The sequence below is a fragment of the Megalopta genalis genome, chromosome 5 (genome assembly GCF_051020955.1).
Source record: "Megalopta genalis isolate 19385.01 chromosome 5, iyMegGena1_principal, whole genome shotgun sequence".
Taxonomy (NCBI): Eukaryota; Metazoa; Arthropoda; class Insecta; order Hymenoptera; family Halictidae; genus Megalopta; species Megalopta genalis.
Window position 1 is genome coordinate 24,492,176 of NC_135017.1, and position 12,474 is coordinate 24,504,649.

The following is a 12,474-nucleotide window of genomic DNA, read 5'->3' on the forward strand; positions in this document are numbered from 1 at the left end:
ATATTTAACATATCATATTAGTTCTTTCTTTTTTCTTCTTTTTATCATTTCTTTGTTTCCTTTTTTACTGCGCTATGGAATAGCGCTTACGAGGTTATTAACAATATACAACATTATTATATTATTACTAGTATTGTACGAACGTCGTTCAGATTATAGTATTTGTACTTACGTCGCATTTTGTGTATTTTTCTTTGGTGACATTCTTTTAAAAAACGAGCAAGCCTTGATATTGGCTTCACAAAAAATAGGGAATCATTTCTTTATTTATTTCTTCTATATATTCTTTTTATACCTTATTTTTTACAGAACGTTATGTAATAAAAGGTTTCTCTCGTTGACATCGATAAATTATTATTTTTATTATTATTATTGTTATTATTTTATTCGTGAAAGTTCTTCTAATCCTATCTTGAAAAACTGTGTGTTTTCAGTGCTCTGTAGAGTATTCTGTTGAAAATAATTGTTTAAGGAAAAACGAGGCAGTAACATTGTAAATAATTAAAAATCTAATACAACTATGCATTGTCATTTTAATTACATATATAATATAATATATAATATAATATAATATAATATAATATAATATAATATAATATAATATAATATAATATAATATAATATAATATAATATAATATAATATAATATAATATAATATAATATAATATAATATAATATAATATAATATAATATAATATAATATAATATAATATAATATAATATAATATAATATAATATAATATAATATAATATAATATAATATAATATAATATAATATAATATAATATAATATAATATAATATAATATAATATAATATAATATAATATAATATAATATAAATATAATATATAATATATATATAATATATTATAAATATACATATTCATGCACGATTAACATACATGCCTTTTGCCCGTAACAAAACGCGAAACAATAAATAAATAAATCGTCCATAAGGTCGTCCCGAGTGTCGGAAACGTCGCCAAGGTGTTCGAACAAGAAACCTCCCGTGGGTCCTCGCAGACCCACGATCAACCATGCAGCAGTGGATGCACCGGGCTAAGAAGCTTGCAGGAATTAGCATATAAAACAGTGGAAGACTGCGAAGAAAGCGCAGCGAAAACGGTTGCAATTTTCTCGGGAAGCGTGCAGCGAAGCCTAGCTAAGTAGAAGGTTGGTAGCAGCGATTACTCGTAACGTGGGTGCAGACCGAAACAATGGCCGGAGTCGACGGAAGAATTTCTCTGGCCGAAAGAAAAGGGGGTCAGAGGGAAAAGCTGGAAAATGGCCTTCGGAGTGGCCGTGGACCGTACCGGTAATTTCGGCGAATAAATCGAAACTTCTGGGAGACCGGAGCGCCGGACTAAGAACAAGCAGAAGAAGAAGAGAAGAAGGAGAAAAGGCGGAAGTCTTCCACAGTGGAAGTCTTCGGGAGGCGTGGTTCGTTCCGATGAAATGCAGATTGCCGCCACTTATCTCGAACAGATTGTCGATCCGTGAAACGTCGAGCGGTTGGCTTCTTGCTGTGCCGGATAAGCCGAAATAAAGAGGATCCGAAGAAAAGCAACGTCCGCGGAGTCCATTAGAGGAGTCGGCGAGTTGTGTGCTCGGACGTTGAAGAACGCGCGACCTTGCCCAGACGTTCTCGCCGGGTCTAACAGCCGATATCCTCTTGTCGCGTCTGCTCGCGTCTCCTCGCGTCGCTTCTCGCCGCTTCTCCTCTGGAACCCGCCCCGATTCATTCGTATTCCGCCCCTGTCGGAAACTTTGCGATAATTCGATGTCTCGACGACTGCAAGAGCAGCAACAGCGGCCTGGCCTCCGTCATCATCGTCGGACCAAAGCGGCCTACGTGACTTTTCCGCTGCTCTTCCACGTTCGTCTCTCTGTCTCTCCTTCTCTCCCTTTCCCTCTCCCGTTCACAGATCCTCTCTCTCTCTCTCTCTCTCTCTCTCGCTCTCTCTCTCCGTGGTCTCTGCTCTTGCACGTCGCTCCTGCTTCATCCCGTCGCTGCTACATCCACTGCGACGCCCCCTTTTTATGGCGGTCGCTGTGGATTTCTGCAGTCATCTTCCGGCTTTTTGGTAGCGCTTCTCGTCCCTCTTTGTTTTCCCTTGCCTTCTCCACCCTTTTTCTGGCCGATCTGCGTTCCGGTCTCGTGTGCACTTTCGGCTAGCCGCTGCCTGTCTTTTGTTTAGGAATTTCGTTGATCGATCTTCGCTTGTCGGCGGTGCGATCGAGGAACGATGTTCCGTTTTCCAAATTTTTCCATTGCCAGGAAATGTACTTTTTGTCCCCAGATTTTAGTTAGAGTACTGCTTCGTTTTTAGCGACTTCTATGGTCCGTTGTTTAGGTGGTCCGAACATTTTATCTGGAACAGAAGAATCGACGAATTTTTCATCCCGTGGATATTTTATTTTATTTGGGATTCGACGATGCGTTTTTGATTATTTTCGTCAGAATCTAGCAAAATTATCTGAACTATAGAAGTTACTAACTCGTGTTGTTTTACAAGAATAACAAGATCCTACGACAAGAATTTATTTTTGCTTAACGAAGTAACTATCTTTCGTATTTAGATAATTAACACTAGATTTACGGAGCACAAGAAAACAACTGTGTTATATTAGTTTATAAAAGTAACAATAAGACATTTATTCTGTTTTTTGAACAAGTGTTATTGTAACATTTGCCGTAAGTAACATAGTGTTAAGATCAATTGCACCGTTAATTCTATATGAAATAATCAAGTCTTCATTTATCTCTAGGTTGTCGAAACGTTTAAAGAAAAAGCTCCAGCGCCCATTAAATTGATTAAATTAATTTCGCATATATTTTGCATATTTCGTATTATCACATGTACTTCGTACTACCTATTCAGTATTATTATTATTCAATTATTATTATAATATTATACATAATAATATAATAATAAATATAATAATAATAATAATAATAATATAATATATATAATAATATATATATAATAATAACAATAATATAATATATATAATAATATTAAAAATAACATATAATATTATAATATTATATATTATATATAATTAAAAAGGCACATTTGGCCCGTCCATGCTAAACGAACGGAATGAAATGAAATAAAATGAGTTTCGCGGTCGGGACCTCGACGCACCGAAATTTGCGATCTAATCGGCAGCGCGTCGGATCGAAAATGGCCGCGTTGCATCCGCGTTGCATCGGGTTCCACGCGGCCCCACGCCGCCCACGCAGCTTCTCCGTCGCCTTTTTTCCCCTCGATTCGAGTGCTCTCCGGCCCGGTGTTCCGGGCTCTAAACGTTCCCGGCTCTTTCTCGTGTAATTTTCAAGTGGAATTTCTTCGTACGTGGAACGCGCGCCCCGTGGAACGAAGAGGTGTCGTTTTTTTTCCCCCGCGTTTTGCGAGGATCGCAACGCGGTAGGTTAAACCCCGAGCCATCTCGCCACTTCTCTCTCCTTTTACCCCCCGTCCTCCCCCCGTCCCCTCGTTTCTCGCTCCCTTCGGTTTCCATAGACCCGCCGTCGTCTCCGTCTCGAATACGGGAAATTATCGGGTGCAAATTGAATCGCGCCGCGTTTAATCCCGGCCGTGCTCCCGCTCTCCTCGGCGTTCAACACCTCCGCAAAAAAAGGTTGACCGTTTTCCTTAAAATGCCCGGAACCGGAGGATGCTGGGAACTCGGACAGCGGAGTTTCGGGGGGAAAAAGCGGTCCGCGAAGGAAGGAAGCTCTCGCGCTTTTAGGTTGAGTGGCGCATCGCGGCCGCTAAGAAAACGCCGTTTAACTCGTTCGTTCGTTCGTTCGTTCGTTCCTCGTCGCGGTGTACGTTCCGCGAAATGTCTTCTCTCGGTCCGCGCGGCGTTTCATTAATCGCGACGCAGCCATTTCGGAATTACATTTTTCTTCGCGGCACCGCACCGCGCGGCAGGGCACGGCACGGCACGGCGCCGCGCCGCGCCGGTTGCGCTAAACAGGCGACCCTAATTGCAGCCTGCACAAAATTAATTTATCCTTTCGCGTAGAACATTCAACGTCAATTGGGCAGGATAGAATTTATCGGCGCAATTAATAGTTAATAGCGCGGCAGGCAATTGTAATTTATTTTCACTGCGTTGTAATTTACTGGTGTCCCGTTGTGACAATTTCGTTTACGAAATTCGATATGTATATCCCCGTTATCTAGCGTGCACGAGCCGAACTTGTTACACATTTAATTAACTTGTTTGAAACCGAATGTTGCGGTTCGTGCGGTAACGCCTCTCTTTGTTGCCCCCCCCCCCCCACTCCGCTTTGTTTTTGTTTTAATCCGGCGACACACTAGCTGCTCAGCGACTGAAATGAAAACTGTCATAGAATTATTAATTGGATCGAAACGTTTTTCGTTGCCCGCGATAATTACGAATAAACTGCGGTTTTTATTCGTTTGTGGCACGAACGAGCAGATCGAATGCACACAATGGTGACAGTGTTTAAAGGATTAGAAAATACTGTTGCGTTCGTTTCGATCCGCTAAAATTTGTTAAGGGAATGAGTGAGTCGTTTATTTTGTCGATGGTTTTGCTGTTTTGGGAAAATTAAAGGTTAGCATATTGGTCGATTCAAAAATAAATTATGTAACATAATTAATAATTTAAAAATATATATTATATATAATATAATAACATAATAATATAGATATATAATATAATAATATAATAATATATATGTAATAATAATATTATATATCATATATAATTTTTACATATACTATATATGTATAATTATTATATATATTATTATATGATATAAATCATATATATTATATAATATAAATTAATTATGTCAAGTCTGGCAATGTTTTCTTACCAATGTGTAATTTGATTATATACATTTTTTAAGGCGAATTTAACTAAAATAATACATATTTACAGACTGTAAATGGACTTACACCATTTTCGTAATCAATCGCTAAGCAATTTCTTTTATTGGCCAATTTTAAATTGAAAAAAACATTGCCACTTTTTAAGATATTAAATATTAACTAGTTATAAATAAAAAGGTTACGCTGAATTAATCACAAATTATGTGATATCTCATTTTTCGAAAGTAACGGACTTAACACCATTTTCAAAATAAAAAGGTCCAGCATTCTTTTCTTTAATACTCTCTAAAACGAAGACGGAAAAATCATTTTCATCGTCGACGACGATTATCGCTGTGGGAAATTCTATTTTGATTGCTCGATCGACAAGGGGAACTTTAATTCTGCCACTCGTAATAGTTATTCGTGCAGGAAATTGATCTCGATCGGTCGCAACAGTTACTATTAATATTTCCTATGGAAAATCGCTCGAACAACTCTTTATCTCTGTTACCTGTTTTAAAACGTACGCGAATTCGTTGCTCGTCGCTCCGTTCCGCGAAGAAGTGGCTCTCTTTGTTTGCGACATCAAGCTCGCCAATTACCATCGACCAGTCTTCTCTCCGAGCCACGGCGATTTGCATAAAGATGCCCGGGGTCTATGCACAAGCGGTAACAAATTTAGCCGGGCATAATGGACGAATCGATGGGAATGATAAAATATTAAGGTCGCCCGCGGAAGGAACGTGGAATTGAAATTATTCATTTATGTGCGGGAGCTGATTCCCAGACAGAACTCGCGGCGGAAGATTCGAGTTCCGTAGGTCGCCAGAGACGACCGAGATCTTTGCTCCCGATTTATCGAGGTCGGAGATATCGATAAGCCGTGTGATTCACGGAGCCGTCCCGCGGGTCGTCGACCCTGCAACCGTAACAAAACCGTGGCCGTGCGAACCCGGAGATTATGTCATTCGCAAATCATTCGCCGGCAAAAAATTACGGCCTGTAATGCCCAATAATGGCCAGAAAAAGAGCAGGCCGCCGTTTAAGCTGCGCTTTTTTTTACGCCGGCCGAAACGGTCCGCCCGTACAAACTCCGGATCGCTGCTAAAATATGCACTATTTAATCTTCTTTTGCGTCGCGGTAACCCGTCGTTGCAAATCCTACTGCTTTCTGCGATGCTTTTATCATGTGTTGACGCTTTATTTATCGGCTGTGTTTCGATAGATATTTCCAAATCGGAGATCGGCGGTCCTTTGCGGGCGAGGAGTTTCTTTTTTTTTTAAGGCGAGTAAGACTCTACGTGAATAGTTATGAGCTTTGTCTGTCGGTTCGACAAATGTATACAATAATCGTTGAATTTGATTTATCATCAAAGACGGCGCGTGCGATGGAGAGTCTGATAAGAGGAGATAAATTGAATCTGGACAGATCGATTTTGATGACATTTTTACGAGAGATTTAACGCGTATTGTTTTATACCGTGCAACGTCCGTGTTGAAAGTACATATATACGTATTAATGTATAAATGTGTAAATGTCCCTTTTATAATATAGTATAGTATGTATGTATAGTATATAATATATATGTATAAATATCCCTTAAATGTGTGTGTACTCTTAAGCCGACACAGGATATTAGTTCTGATGTCGTAATATAATTACTGATATAATTATTATTACTATATAATATTATATATATATTATATAGTAGTATATAATATATATATAGTAGTATTATATATATATAGTATTATATATATTTATAGTAGTATTATATAGTAGTATATATATTTATAATATTATATAATTATTACTATTAACATAGCAATAATAATGTTAATGTATAACAATATTTATGTAAAACAATAATAATAACAATATTAACGTTGAACAACAATATTAATGATAATTTATATAACAACGTCAATGCTAATTTATATATCAATATTACTGTTAATTTATATAACAATATTACTATTGATTTACACGGCAACATTAACGTCAAATAACACTAATGCGCAATTAATATAACGGGATCAGGTTCTCCTGAAATTACGATTTCAATGAAAATAAGTCATTCCAGTCACTGAAAAGCGTATTAATCGGCTTCCGGTAAATAAGGTGTTTAATGTCTGAGATTTCGAGGGGAAATGGGAAGCCGGGGCATTTAGAATTATTAATTACAAGCTTATCTTTACAGAGATTTGCACAAACTGAATATTTTGTAGCCGGAGGTAACTGCGGTTTATTTCCCGAGCATTTCACCGTGTCGCGCGGTTCACTTGCAATTACAGTTTTAGATATTTCTCCGGCGCGGGCGTGAAAATAGATTCTTTGCATCGCAGCTTTTTAAATTAGCCCGTTCCTGTTTCAACGGCTCGGTGTTTTAATTACCGCGTCGCGTCGGGAGGAACGCGTTCGCATAAATCGCCTCTAATATGCGCTCCCGCGGATTCTGTTTAATTTTCTTGTCGCGGCCCTCGAATAAATGAAATCGATGCATTAATCCGTACTTTGTGTTCGGGATCCGTGGACTTTTATCGCGGCCGCCGATAAAAATAGGTCTCCCGTTAATCGTCGCCGGTGCCGCGCGTTAATCCAACTTCGCATTTTTGCTTGGAAAACCGGAAACCGGTGAAATACACGGACGCGGCGCGCCGGCCGGAGTCCTTCCACGATTGAATATTCACAATTCCATCGGCGATCGGCCACGCTGGCAAGCAGATTACAGGGGTTCGTTTAAAAGCAAGATCAGTCCCGTGGAAACCGGTTAATGTAACAACCTTTGTCCCGCGGCGAATCCAATTGTCACGGAAAAATCATCGGTGTCTCACTTGATCGAAGTCCGTCGACGCGATTCCCCGATAATCAGATTACAGAAAATTACGGGAGAGAAGTTCGATTCGCTTTTTCTACCGCTCTCTGTATCTCTTCCTCCCTCCCTCTCTCGCCATCTCTTTCTCTCTCTCTCTCCTCTGCTCTCTCTCTCTCCTCTGCTCTCTCTTTCTCCTCTGCTCTCTCTTTCTCCTTTGCTCTCTCTCTCTCTCCTCTGCTCTCTATCTTCTCTGTTCTCTCTCTCTCTCCACTGCTCTCTCTCTCTCCTCTGCTCTCGCTCTCTTCTGTTCTCTCTCTCTCTCTTCTCTGCTCTTTCACTCTCTCCTCTGCTTTCCCTATCTCTCTCCTGCTCTCTCTCTCTCTCTCTCTCTCTCTCTCTCTCTCTGTCCTGTTCTCTCTCTCTCTCTCTCTCTCTCTCTCTCTCTCGTCTTCTATTTCCGTCGGCGGTCGAAGAGGACATCCATCCGACGTCGACGTCGACGTCGAATGAAACGTTCCGTTCGTGCCCGGGACTAATCGAATTATTATTTCAATTAATCGAGTCCATGCAAAATAATGCCCGGGGACCCACCGCGACCTTTCGTCGACGAATTTTTCCGCGCTCACCAATCGATTTCCGACCAGCCAATTTTCATTTGTCTAACCAAGCGCGACCGAAATACATCTCGTTTTTCGACAGATGGAAATCAATTTGGGCTTTTAGCCGATGTTTTACAGACTGAGCTGTCTTTAAACAATTTCGCTTCTGGTTAATCCGTGAATTTTCTATGGAGAACGCTTTCCCGAATGAAACGCGGATCAAGCAAAGCTGTGCGGAACGTACAATTTTATAAAATAGTTCGTTAACACTGAACCTGCTGAGCCGATCGAAATTCTTCGAAACGAGTATACGAAATATGAAAGAAATACAATGTAATGTATAATAATAATAATAATATATACAATATACATAATAAATACGAATACTATGTAAAATATAATTAAACAAAATATGAAAGAAATACAATATAATATATAATAATGATAATATAAACAATATAATTACTAGTAAATGATGGAATAAATTTCTCAGTCCTAGTTCTTAGTCTTAGTTATAATAATGTAAACAATATAACTAGTAATATAATATAATTAGTAAATGATTGAATAAATTTCTTAGTCCTAGTTCTTAGTCTTAGTTATAATAATGTAAACAATATAACTAGTAATATAATATAATTAGTAAATGATTGAATAAATTTCTTAGTCCGTGCATACGTTAGAATAAAAATGGTGGAAAGTCTAAGTGCATTCAGTTTTTTCATTATTATGAAACAATGCACACACTTCTAGTGTTCGGGTTTAGTTTTAGTGTTAATCGAGATACGATCAAATATACATTAATAACTGCGTACATAGAATAAATTAATTGTACAGTTTCTTGATCACAGGACCGGCGGAACTGTGAACAAGGTGGAAGTGTCGTTCGCCGAGAACAATATTCTTTCGTTTAATTATACTAATTTGATACGTCAAAATTACTGACCGTAGGGTTCGTTCAACCGAGTCTTTCGACGAGAGCTCGCGATCAATCGTTAAAATTAAATTAATAAATCACATTGTTGGCCGGCAAACCGTTCGCTTTGAACCGGCCTCATTATTCCATTGCCTTTATTAACAATATCGCGTTGCATATTGAACGGCACTCGGCGAATTCGAGACCGTACCATCGGATCGTCCGTGAGTGATTACGGACGCACAAATGACAGAATTAAAGGGTACAAGTCGCCTCCGTATTGGCCAGCTCACGGCCGTAATTTTATTAATGCAAATTTGTCGAACTGATCGAATTAAAGGGAACTCCCCCCCCCCCACCCCTCCCGACGCTGTAGTCGCAGTTTCATTATTTGCTTTGTTTAATGCTTTGCAAAAAATCGTGTAACAGCCTATTTAAGGATTTCGATTCGTCCGGTTTGTAAAGTGACCGAAATTTGCGAATTTTATCGTAGGAAATTATGAGATCGAAAGACATTTTAATTACACGATTTATTGGCATGTACTTTCAGCATTGCGCGGCTAAATATTTGATAGCCACGATTCGAAATCATAACGCGATTCGAAGGCAATTCGGAGACCACGTGACACGATTGGAAGGCAATTCGAAGGCAATTCGAAGGCCACGCGACACAATTCGAAGGCAATTCGAAGGCCACACGACACGATTCGAAGGCAATTCGAAGGCCACGTGACAGAATTCGAAGGCCACGTGACAGAATTCGAAGGCAATTCGGAGAACACATGCCACGATTCGAAGGTAATCCGGAGGGCACGTGACAGGATTCCAAGGCAATTCGAAGGCAATTCGGAGACCACGTGACACGATTCGAAGGCAATTCGGAGACCACGTGACACGATTCGAAGGCAATTCGGAGGCCACGCGACACGATTCGAAGGCAATTCGAAGGCCATGTGACAGAATTCGGAGGCAATTCGGAGGCCACATGCCACGATTCGAAGGTAATCCGGAGGCCACGTGACAGGATTCGAAGGCAATTCGGAGGCCACGTGACAGAATTCGAAAGCAATTCAGAGACCACGTGACACGATTCGAAGGCAATTCGGAGGCCACGTGACACGATTCGGAGGCTACATGACACGATTCTATGGCCATAATTATAAAAACGAGACTTATTCGAGCCTTGCTCGTATAATCGTATCTCCTCTTCTCAAATTGTCCATTTTTATGCTCAATCTGAGCGTGAAGTAGGGAGAAATTTCTGTATCTTGCGGCTCCGCGGTTTTTCTTACTTGACTCATCCTCAAACAGTCCATTTTGTGTTATCTTTCGAGAATTCGCGACGCGTGCCAATAAATTACATAGTCGTAGGACTAGCACAGAAAAATACACAGCAACCCGAAATTTGGCATTTCCGGGCGAAATTACCGTAACTGTACAACTTAGCCGATAAAGTAAAATTATTATTAACGATATCTAAATTGTATATTGTTCTGTATTTATATAGATATATTTAGTAACCTGATTAATGATCCTCGATTATATCTCGATAGTGGCTCCAAATTATTACGAATCAGTTAACGATTAAGGATTATAACTCGTTAATTATTATAACTAATTTACAATAATTTACAATAACTAACGAGTTACAATCGTTAATCGGAGTACGTTTTGCCCACCTCCGAAGCAACACCACTACCATAAACGCGAACCGCCTCACCACAAATACAAATAAATCAAATATAAAACTAAAGATTGGTCCAATTAATCGCTGAAACCAATTAATCGAAAACTATCATCATCGCACGATATCGAGATTTCAATCGGAAGAAAGTTAAAGTTTGCAAAAGGGGAGAACGGTTCGAAGATCGGATATCGCGGTCCCGAAGGAAAAATTCATATCTCCGTCGCTGGACCGAGTTTCTCCGCGGGACAAACTGGAGAACAATCAGAAAGACGTCCACTTTAAGAGAGAAATATGATAAAAATCGGTTCAGTTGGCAATAAGCGTGTAACAAGCCCGGAACGTAATATCAGAAGCCGATCGTTCTCTTCGTTCGGTATGGTGGCCATAAAAGTATCGGGTTCGGCCCGATTGATCGGCCCTATTGGCTCCGGCTACGGCGAGAACGTACGTCATGCGGGGGTGTGCTAGAGGGGGTGGCCCCGTGAAACTTGGTTATTTCGAAAGTTTTAATGCCCGGCGCACTTGGCCGCGATCTTTTTATTCGCGAGCCGGTGTCGCGGGGACCGATAATACGTACACACCGGGCATTCTTTATCGGCTCGCCAGAAATCGTATCTTTCCCGGACTTTTCGGAGCGCGAGCCGCGAATTTCCAGCCGAAGTTTTCCCCTGGTTCTACGTGGAAACTCATTTTCCGCATCGACGGCCGGCGAAATTGTCGCGATTTGCCTGCTGGAGAACGACCCGGAAAAATCTATGGTTGAACCACTCACCCTCTCCCCCTCTCTCCCCCTCACTCTCTCTCTCTTTCTCTCTCTCTCTCTGTCTCTCGCTTCGTTCAACCGGCCTTTTGTGTCGATCCGAAAAATGTTTGAGGATCCAGGCTCTCCTCTATCGCCGACTCTCTCCTCGCTTTCGAGCAGAAAATACGGACAGAAGAGCAACCGGTGACCCATTCCGCGAATAAAGAAAATCTGCCTGTTTTGCCGAGATACGGTTTCGTGCACAGCTCGCCGCAAAACAGGTGGCCCATGATTCCCGAACGAATTTATCTGGCGAGGACAGGTGTCTCGGAATAGAATACCGGTTGCTTGCTATTGTTGTCCGTAGACTGTGGATTTTATGCATTCGCGACAATAATGGGCAGGCGTTATTTGAAAACATGAAAGGATCGCGAGAATTGAAGCACACGTTACGTGCGTTTTAATGAAATTGTTAAAGCAAGGATTGATGTTTTTCTTTATTGTGCGGAATGACGATCAAAACGAGAAGCCCACGTTTTTTTAATCCGAAGAGTCTGGAACGAGAATTGCCGCGTGTTCGGCATTATTTTAAAGAATTTTTTTTCAGAAGATTTTGAACTGCAATTTTTTTGTTGCATTTATGACAAAGGTGAGTAGCTGAAACATAGAATTGCGAAGACAAATTTAATGATACAGTTGCGCTGCTTTCAATTTGTTAAAACTATTAAAAGGGAATAATTTATTTTTATCCAATTTATTCGTAATTACTCCGCCAATCAAATAGATTCATTAAATTTATGTCTCTTTTATCTACATTTAATAGATTTTTAAATAGATTAGATAGAAATTAATTTCT

The 12,474-nt window shown here is 40.1% G+C and overlaps 1 protein-coding gene across 3 annotated transcripts in view; it reads left to right on the forward strand.

Moving 5' to 3' along the window:
• LOC117224000 (prolyl 4-hydroxylase subunit alpha-1) overlaps nt 1–12,474 on the forward strand; it is a 537,488-nt gene that overhangs the window by 330,999 nt on the left and 194,015 nt on the right. The window lies entirely within an intron of this gene.